The sequence below is a fragment of the Orycteropus afer genome, unplaced genomic scaffold (assembly GCF_000298275.1).
Source record: "Orycteropus afer afer isolate SDZICR_OR568_19922 unplaced genomic scaffold, OryAfe1.0 scaffold00185, whole genome shotgun sequence".
Taxonomy (NCBI): Eukaryota; Metazoa; Chordata; class Mammalia; order Tubulidentata; family Orycteropodidae; genus Orycteropus; species Orycteropus afer.
Genome location: NW_006921772.1, coordinates 4,294,953 through 4,305,944, shown reverse-complemented (window position 1 = coordinate 4,305,944; position 10,992 = coordinate 4,294,953). Strand labels below are relative to the sequence as shown.

Genomic DNA, 10,992 nt, shown 5'->3' with positions numbered 1-10,992 from the left:
TTTTTTTTGTATTCCATGTATAATGTTCTTGATGTCATCCCACAACTCATCTGGTCTCTGGTCATTGGTGTTCAATGTGTCAACACTATTCTTCAAGTGGTCTCTAAATTCAGGTAGGATATAATCAAGGTTGTATTGTTTTGTCTCTCATGGACTTGTCTTAATTTTCTTCAGCATCAACTGGAACTTGCATGTTAGCAATGATTGTCTCTCCTACAGTCAACTCCTGGCCTTGTTCTGACCTCTTTTTCCATAGATGTAGTTGATTTGATTATTGTGATTCCACTTGGAAAATTCAACAGTTATAGTAGCCATTTGTCTTGTTGAACAAAGGTATTTGCAATGAATAAGTCATTGGTCTTGCAAAAATCTATTGTTCAGTTTCAAGCATCATTTCTATCACAAAGGCCATATTTTCCAGCTACCAATGGTTCTTCTTTGCTTTCAACTTTTGCCTTCTAATCACCAGTAACTATGCATCTTGATTATAAGTTTAGTCAACTTCAGACTGCAGAAGTTGAGAAAATCTTCAATTTCTTCATCTTTGCCTTTAATGGTTAGTGTGCAAATTTATTTAAGAACAGTATTAACTAGTCTTCCCTGTAGGTGTATGGATATTATCCTATCACTGACAGCATTGTACTTCAGGACACATCATGAAACATTCTTTTTGACAATGAATGAATCATCACTCCTCTTCAATTTGTCATTCCCAGCAGAGTAGACTATATGATCATCTATTCAAAATGGCCAATACCAGTCCATTTCAGCTCACTAATGCCTAGTATATATCCAAAGCAGACATCTTAGGAAGTAGTTAATAAGTACTGAAGATTGTCACAGAGTGAGATTTAGGGATTTCAGAGTTCATGTTAAGTTTCACATCAACACAGTAGAAGTAGAGGTACAGGTTATAAACACTTAGGTTAAAGAATTATCATGTAGTATTGGGTGGATTGATCATAATACAGAAATTAAATTTCACCCAATCATACTGAATTCAAAAAAGTGTGAGAGGAAAACAAATGCCATAGGAAATGTGACAAAAGACCAAAAAGTTCAATGATCACAATGATAGTGAGGGTTAAGATCACAATGTTTAAGAGCTTGAAGTTCAAATTGAACTCTTCTTTGAGAATGGGGAGGCTTTTACTTATTTATTTATTTTAAAGCAACATTGGGGAACAAGAGAAATGAACAGATATATAATTTATGTTTTTATCTTCCTTGCTCTAATCTTGTAGTATAAGGGAAAAGAAAGAATGAACAATGATCTGTCTGTGGGCCTTAGGTTTTTTATCAGATTATAGGAAATCAATGGAGTTTTATGTGCTTGTTAAAAAAATAAATGGTGCTAAAAATGATGTTGTATCATATGAAGATATAGTTTATGAATTTATATAAAATTTGTTTTAACTAATACAAATACAACTTGAAAATACAGAGTACAGAGTTACACAGAGGTATGATTATGATTATATATTTAAAATTTTCATACCACCACATATTCATAGGGGAAAAAAGACTAAATACGTGTGCTAATTTCTTATAGAAATTGTATTATGTGCTAAGATTAAGAGTGAATTTTCTTTTTCTTTCCCCAATTTCCAAATTTACATGTCTATAATAATTTTACAATGGGAAAATGTAAAGCCTTATACATATAATAATCATGTTTATGAATTTTTAATGGCAATTAAGAGAACCTCTTATAAACTGAGATTTGGTTTAACAATCAAAGATGACCACATCTATTCTGCTTTTACTTAAGTATAAAGTACGAATCTTCAACTAAAACTTTAATAAATTCAAATTGTATTTCTTTTATTTTTGGCACACCAATGAGTTGTTTTTTTTTTTTTTAATTGAAAGTTATGGAGCGTAAGTGTAACCATGACTAATTTAAATGACTTGCATTATTCTGTTTAAAAGCCCTTGCTTTTAGATCATTTCAAGAACTCATATGCTTCTTATTATAACATGGGATAGGGTTAGAAGAGAAAAGGATTTAACACAGCTGTTATTTAAAGACAGATATAATACAGATCATTTTCAAAGTACTTTTTAATATCAAGAACTCTGGAAATGCAATGCAAACAAAAATAATCCTTGCATTTATCACCTAAAAATGAATCATATCATACACCAGGTATAAACAGAATTGCTCATCTGAAAATAATATACACTATCCTACACTATGATATGATGTACCTCATGAAGGTAATTGGAAACTTGTAGTGCCTAAGGCACTTGACTGCTAACCAGAAGGCTGGCAGTTCCAACCCACCAGCCACTCCTCGGAAGGAAGATGGGGCAATCTACTTCCGTAGTGATACTGCCTCGGAAACCAAAGGAGGGGTTGCTATGAGTCAGGTCCGACTCTACGGCACATAACAACAACAACAACAAGGTCCTCTAAGATGCACTAGATAGGGAAGTCAGAAGTTTTTATGAAATCGGATGTGTTCTAACAAAAGGAAGCATTCTAGCTTCAGACTGTTGTTTTAACTATGAGCTAGGTTACCTGAAGGAGCTCTGGTGGCATAATGCCTAAGGCATTACACCAGCCACTCCTCGGAAGGAAGACTGGGCAATCTACTTCCATAGAGATACCAACTTGGAAACCCAAGAAGGGGTCCCTATGAGTCGAAATCAACTCGACAGTAGTGAGTTTGGGTTTTGGGGGTTACCTGAAAGAAGCTCTAGTGGCATAGTGCCTAAGGCATTTGACTGCTAACTATAAGGTCAGCGGTTCAAACCCACTAGCTACCCCATGGAAGGAAGACTGGGCAATCTTTACTTCCGTAAAGATTTACCTCCTTGGAAACTCAAAAGGGGTTTCTATGAGTTGGAATAGACTCTACGGCAATGAGGTTTGGTTTGTTTTGTTTTGTTTTTTGTTTTTCAGAATACATGATTTCAAAATCCTGACTCTCCTAGTTACAGGTGATACAGTTCTACCTAATGTAAGTTACTTAACTGAGTGCTTCAACGTCTTCATATATAAAATGGGTATAATTTTTTATACTAGCTCAAAAGTTTCTTGTGTGGATTAAATAAATTAAGTACAGAGACTGACACATAACATGCATCGGAAAATAGTTTTAATATTTTATTAAGTGTTGAAACAATTATTCTATTTAAAAATTCAATAGATCTTTTTAAAATGGCTAATCACAACACTTAATGGAGTCTTTTCTTTTTCTAGCTCATAAATCTACAGAGCTTACTGCAGCAACTGCATGCATTCCAATATTATATAGATACATACATAAAAAAAAAAAAATACTCACTGCCATCCAATCAAATCCAACTCCTATCATAGTGACCCCTCGTTGTGTTTCCCAGGCAGTATCTTTAAGGAAGTAGATTGCCCAATCTTCCTTCCCAGAAGTGGCTGGTGGGTTTGAACTGCCATCCTTCTGGTTAGCAGTCAAATGCCTTAGGCACTATGCCACCAGATCTCCCATTATATAGGTATAGAGAGTGACAAATATGAGAGAATACTAGTATTTTAACTATTGATAAATCGTGAGCACTGATGCGATACTTTTCTGTGGCATATTCTTATTTTAGAAGTTTAATTAAGAAATAATTGTAATTATTACTTGAGGTCTGATGTGACAAGTAACATAATATGTTGAAAAGTACCAATGGTACAAAGATGAATAGATGCTGAGAATCCCTTTAGGAGTGTGAGAGCACAGAAGTAATTATTTTAAAATGTGATCATTCAAAGAAAAGTATATACTCAGACTATTATGTGAGCATAGAAAAGAGAAGTCAGAGAGGGAGAGTTTAAGCAGGAAAGACTTTTAGAGGAAAAAAAGAACACTTGGTGATATTACTGTTTGGGCAGGGGTTAGCTAGGGCAAGGCAGTGAAAGTTGGCAGGGAATTCTTAAACAAAGCACTGAGCAGAGGAAGAGGTAGGCATATTCTTACAAAAGTTGATGTTTCTCATAGAGATGGTAGTTTAGATTATTTGAATGGACAAGCCTTTAGTACTTTCCTGCAACAACACTTCGTTTAGCATATCCTTAATAAAAAGTAAGGAAATACACAGATCAAAATCTTTGAAATAAAGACTAATATAAATGTGATTCAATACAGGGTCATATATAAAGGTAAATGGATTGATCTTTCTTGAGAGAAAAAAAAAAATTCTTGGATTGGATTTTAAATAATTCATCTTTTTTTGTCTAAAATGATACCCATAAACATAACAATAAAATATAAATGCAATGAAAAAGAATCACCAAATAAAAGTTCCCAAAACAAGTGTCCCATAATTAATATTTTTAAAATATACTTTAAGAAAAAAAACATTATTATAAAGAGGATCATTAATTATATCATTACCAGAAGCATTTAGCAATAAATAAATATGTATCTAATAATTAAGTATCAAACTGCTGATAAAATAAGACTATTGTAAAATCATACGGGCATATTATCAAACTTTTAATTACTGAAATTAAATAGATAAAAGTAAACACGAATATTATGATACAGAGGGCTCTTTGCAGTCAGCACCAAGCCATGGGCATCTTCCGGGACAACTGGCACAAGAGTCACAAGACAGGGGGCATGAGAATGCCCTACCGATCAGAAGAAGCGGAAGTATGAACTGGGACGCCCAGCTGCCAGCACTAAGATTGCCCCCCGCGGCACACACACAGTTCATGTCAGAGGAGGCAACAAGAAGTATCGAGCCCTAAGGCTGGATGTAGGGAACTTCTTTCTCCTGGGGCTCTGAGTGTTGTACTCGCAAAACAAGGATCATAGATGTTGTCTACAATGCATCCAACAATGAGCTGGTCTGTTGTACCCAGACCTTGGTGAAGAACTACATTGTGCTAATTGACAAGACCCCGAGCGTCAGTGGTACCAGTCCCACTCTGCAGTGCCCCTGGGATTCAAGAAGGGGTCCAAACTGACTCCTGAGGAGGAAAAGATTTTAAACAAAAAACCATCAAAGAAAATTCAGAACAAACATGATGAAAGGAAAAAGAATGCAAAAATCAGCAGTCTTCTGCCGGAGCAGTTTCAGCAGGCTAAGAGTTTCTTGCACGTATGGGCCAGGGTGGAGCAGATGGCTATGTGCTAGAAGGCAAGGAGCTGGAGTTCTATCTGAGGAAACTCCAGGCCCGTAAAGGCAAATAAATCCTCCTGCCTTCCATCTTAGCACATGCATTATAGGTGTTTTAGTCTATGGCTTGTGTTCAAAAAAAAACAGAGGGTCTAATCACTTAACATGAATTTGATGTAACACACACACACACACACACACACAATTACAAGATACATATCATTTCAAACACATATAAATTTTTTTTTAAAATTGCAAATGCCATCAAGCAACAATCAACACATAACTAAAGATTAATATCAGACAAATTTCTCTAATCTCACTGAAATAAAATTAACAAACATTTAGAAGTTATGGTAACTCATTACATAGCAAAACTAGAGAGATAAAAAGTAGAATAGTTCAAGTAGTCCAATATTACTGTTGAGAAATTTGAAGGAAATAGAAAATTAGTAATTTTTAAAGATAAAAGAACTGTAAAAATAAAATGAGTTGTTGCTTTTAGGTATCAATGAGTCATTTTGACTCATTTTTGACTCACAGCAGGACAGAACACTACTAGGTCCTACGCCATCCTCACAAATGTTGCCATGTTTCAGACCATTATTGCAGCCACTGTGTCCATTCATCCATTTCAGGGTCTTTTTCTTTTCCACTTATACTGTACTTTGCATAAGCATGGTATCCTTCTCCAGGGATTGGTCCCTTCTGGTAACATTACCAAAGTTTGTGAGTGGAAGCCTGGCCATTCTTATGTCTAAGGAGGATTTTGGCTGTAATACCCCCAACACAAATGTGTTCATTTCTCTAGCAATCCATGGTACGTTCAACATTTTTTGCCAGCACCACAGTTCAGATGCATCAATTCTTCCACAGACTGACTTATTCATTAACCAGCTCTCATATGAATATGAGGCTGTTGAAAAGATAATGGCTTGGGGCAAGTGTACCTTAGTCTTCAAAGTGACATCTTTGCTCCTTAACACTTTAAAGAGGTCTTTTGAAGCAGATTTGTCCAATGCAATGTCATTTGATTTCTTGACTTCTGCTTCCATAGGAATTGATTGTGGATCCAAGTAAAATGAAATCCTTGACAACTTCAATATTTTCTCCATTTATCATGATGTTGCTTATTGGGCCAGTTCTGAGGATTTTTTATTATCTTTAACAAAAGGAATTAAAAGTTGTAAAATCCTAAAAATAGGATAAACTCTCAAAGTTGAGCTGACTATCTGCAGCCACTTTTTCCTGGGTGGTATTAGCTGAGGTTGAGATACTAGGATTGATCCAGGAAGAGGTCAAGTGCAAAAGTAAAGAGAGAGAGAAAAGAAAAGCAAAAAAAAAAAAAAAACCTGAGTGATTTGGTGGTCACACAGGGCTGAAGTGGAAATTCTGAAAAATTGAGAGGCTATTGACCGCTCCCCCTCAAGAAAAGTATCATGATCTAAAAATACATGAGATGAGATAGATTTAAAGAGCTAAACCTAACTTTGGAAGAGCAGAGCAGAATTGCCACACGGACTTGCCAGTCTCATCACTGAAAGTAACAGAAGTTCATGCTTGACAAACAGTGGGAAATCACAGATAGTTTTACTCAAAGTATAATCTAGCTTTGGCAAAGCACAGACTCTAATTAAGTTAAAACACTAGTCTTCCATACTAACAGCCTAGAAAAGGAAATATTAAACTCTTTTTAGTCATATGATAGCATCATCTGGCACCTCTACTGTTGTTCACACACAGTGCTGATAACTGAATTAAATAAAAACACTAGGCATGCAAAGGAAGAAGTATAGGACCAAAAAATAAGGAAAACTGTCACTCAGAAGTGATCAACTTCTTAGTAAGCATACAATAATTTTAACATAACTTGGATTTATATTTTAAGGAAAATAGAGACAAATATGGACAAAATTGATGAAAAATTGAGAATTATCAGAAAATTGGAAACTTAAAAAGAATCAAATGGATGTTTTTAATCTGAAGAATATAATATTTAAAATTAAAAATACAATGGATGGTAAACTGCACATTGAAGAGGAGAATAAAAGAATACAATACTAGACAGATTTTCAATTAAAATATGCAAATTGAAGCAAAAAATGGGAGAAAAAAGAGAAGGGAGTATAAGATATATGTAGGACATAATCACAGATTTTACTTACTTGTAACTTGAATCCTAGAATAAAAAAAGACAGATAACAAGACAGGAAATTTATTGAGAGCTAACAGTCAAGTTTTTGTCAAAATAACTGGATTAAATTATAACACAAAAGAAAACACATCAAGACACAGAATAAAAAAGTCTAATAAACCACAAGCAGGATAAATCAACAACAAAAAAAGTATATAAAAACAAAAGCCACAAGCCACATCATAAAACCGCTTAAAACAAAATAAGACAATCTTAAAAGCACCCAGAGAAAAAAAGCAACATTACTTCAAAGTAACAACAGTAAAACCAACAGTCACCTTCACAACAAAACAATAAAAGCTGCGAGATAATGGAATGACATGTTTATAGCTTGATTGGAACAAAGTCTGTAAATTCTAATTCTATATAAAGTGAAACTATTTTTTTTTTTAAAATAAAGGTACAATACAAGTGCTTTTATACTGAGAAAGACTGAAGGCCTATGCTATAAAGTTAACTTTTTTTTCTTCAGACAGAAGGAAACACCATCTCTGACTGAAACATGGAAATGCAAGAGGGAATGAAAACCACCAGGAAGAGTAAATCTATGGGTAGCTATAACAAATACTGAAAACACAAAACAATAATTATAATGTCTTTTCAAAACTTAAAATATAGAGAACTATATAAATCCCACAATATGCAATATGGGCTATGGAGTAAATTGTGTCACTTCAAAATAAGTGTTGGATGTAATCCTATATGGATATACAGGTTTCTGTGTTGTGGTAATTAGATCATACTCATATAGGGTACATTTTAAATCTAATTACTTTAGAATTATAAAAAGAACAGATTCCACTCAGATACACACACATACGAAGGAAACCAGACATCATGTGAGGATCACCTACAAGTCAAGTAACCAAGGAGTGAGTGCCTAGGACTACCTACAAAGAAGGAGTCAACACAGCAGAGACCATGATTTGGACTTCTAGTCTCCAGAACTGTAAGAAAATGAATTCTATTCTTTAGAGCCACCAACTTCTGTTATAAGGAACTCTGGTGATCCAGTAGTTAAAGCATTTATTTGCTAACCAAAAGTCTGGGAGTCCAAACCTACCAGCCACTCCATGGTTGAAAGATGAGGCAGTCTGCTTCTGTGAAGATTTAAAGCACCTTGGAAACACTATGGGGTAATTCTACTCTGTATGTTGCTATGAGTTGGAATTAATTCAATGGAAGTGGCTTGGTTTTGAGTTTACTTGTGAAATGTGTATCACAGCATTAGGTAACTAAGACATAGAGGATTCACTTACGTGTGGGGAACTTTATTAAGTTCAAGTCTTCAAAAGTTCTAGCAATATCAGGAGAATGCTAAACTGATGAATGTTGTAATATCTCAGATTATCACATACAGAAAAGTAAAACAATATATAACTTACAATTTTAGAGGAAAAATGGCACACATATATTGGATCACTTGTGAAAAATAAAAAGCAAGAGGGGAGGAAAAAGAAACACAAAACAAAGTCAAATAGAAAACAAACAGAAATACAACATTTCCTATCAATACATCGTAAGTTTGTGAGTAAGATGTAAGTTTGGTGACTCAAGCCCATCACCCACTCTGTGGAAGGAAGACTGAGCAATCTATAGTAAAGGTATGCTGCCTTGGAAACCCAAAGGGGGTCACTATGAGTCGGAATTGCCTCGATGGCAATGAGTTTGGTGTTTTGGTTTAACTTGTCAAAGATTTCCTATTACTTGGATCCACAATCAACACCAATGGAAGCAGCAAAAAATCAGATAACATATTGGACTGGGTAAAGCTGCTGCAAAAGACCTCTTTAAAGTGCTGAAGAGCAAAGATGTCTCTTTGAAAACTAAGGTGGACCTAACCCAAGCCATGGTAATTTCAATCACCTCATATGCATGTGAAATCTGGACAATGAACAAAGAAGACTGAAGAAGAGTTGATGTTTTTGAATTGTAGTGTTGGTAAAAAATACTGAAAGTATCATAGACTGCCAGAAGAACGAACAAATCTGTCCTGGAAGAAGTGCAGCCAGAATGCTCCTTGGAAGCAAGAATGGCCAGACTTCATCTCATCTACTTTGTTCTTCTTGTCAGAAGGGACCATTCCCTGGAAAAGGAAATCATGCTTGGTAAAACAGAGGGTCAGTGCAAAAGGGGAAGACCCTCAATGAGATGGATTGACACAGTACCTGCAATGATGGGCTCAGGTATAGCAAGGATTGTGAGGTGGCGCAAGACCAGGCAGTGTTTCATTCTGTTGTACAGAGGGTCACGATGCGTCGGAGCCAACTCGATGGCACGTAACAACAACAACCACCACAAAAATAACATATTCTAAATCTGACTAAGATTAAAATATTAATTATATTCTGCTTTCAAGAGATACACTTTAAATATCAGAATACAGATAATGTTAATAATAAAAGAATGAGAAAAATATATAATATGAAAACATTAACCAATATTACAAATATATACTCCATGAAATAAATTTAAGGCAGAAACATCAAGAAGGGCCACTGCAACAAGAAGACATCACAAATTCATATTTTTATTTAATTAGTAACAAAGATGAAAAATGTATAAAGCAAAACTGGACGTAATTATAAGGAAAAACAGACAAATATGCAAATATAGTGGAAGACATTAACATTTCTCTTCTGGTAGCTGATAGAACAAATAGAAAAACAGTTCACTGAGAATATAAAAAAAAGTAAAACAAAATTAGTAAGTCTGCTTTAATTGGCATAATAGAACACTGTGCTCACCACCATATTCACATTCTTTTCAAGTATACATGGTACATTTATAAATATTGACCATATGGTGAGTAGTGAGAAGAGCCTTAACAAATTTCAAATGTGGAAATCATCCAAAGTATATTCACTGAGCACAATGCAAATAAGCACAAAATCAAGAACTGAAAAGATAACTAAAAAAACAAAAACAAAATTGCCAAGAAATGAGATAATACACTTTTAAACAGTCCACAGGTCAAAGAATAAATTTAAATGGAAATTAGAAAAATAAGTCATAATGAAAATAGAACATTTCACAAATGTGTGGCTGAAACTGAAGCAGTGCTTAGGGAAATTCATAGCTTTAAATGCATATCACAGACAAAAATACACAAAAATCAATGATTAAAGCCCTACAAACAGCTAGGAAAAGAGAAAGCATCAGAGCTAAGAAAAGTGTAAGGGAGAAAATAAGTAAAGAAGAATATCAATGAAATAGAAAACAAGTGTACAACACAAAAATTAGTAAAATATTGATAATCAATTAGCAAACTGATCAATGATAAAAGAGAGTTAAGTACAAATTACTGGTATCAGAAATAAATAAGGAAACATCTCTTATGCATCCTGAAAACAAGAAAACACTAATAAGAAGGTAATATTAAAAAGTCTGTGAATAAATTTTATAATTTACCAAAGCTGTCAAAAAATATCAAATGTGAAATTTCCTGTAATTCTCCCCCCTTATTCATTGTACTCTAGCTATCTTAGCTTGTGTGTGTGTGTGTGTGTGTGTTTCATCTCTAAAATGTGACAAGTACATTTCCACCATAGAATCTTTTCACCAACGTTTTCCTCTGTCTGTAACATTCTCTCCTTAGATATCTCACCCCAGATATCTGCTGGGCTAACTGATCATTAAGTGAATGAATTAAGAATTCAGGTATTTATATATATATATATATATATATATATATATATATATATAAA

The 10,992-nt window shown here is 34.3% G+C and overlaps 1 protein-coding gene and 1 pseudogene across 1 annotated transcript in view; one reads left to right on the top strand and one right to left on the bottom strand.

Annotated features, from left to right (window-relative positions):
- The window catches only part of ADAMTS19 (ADAM metallopeptidase with thrombospondin type 1 motif 19), a 511,689-nt gene that overhangs the window by 267,752 nt on the left and 232,945 nt on the right, over positions 1 to 10,992 (bottom strand). The window lies entirely within an intron of this gene.
- LOC103202564 lies at positions 4,542 to 5,165 on the top strand (annotated as a pseudogene).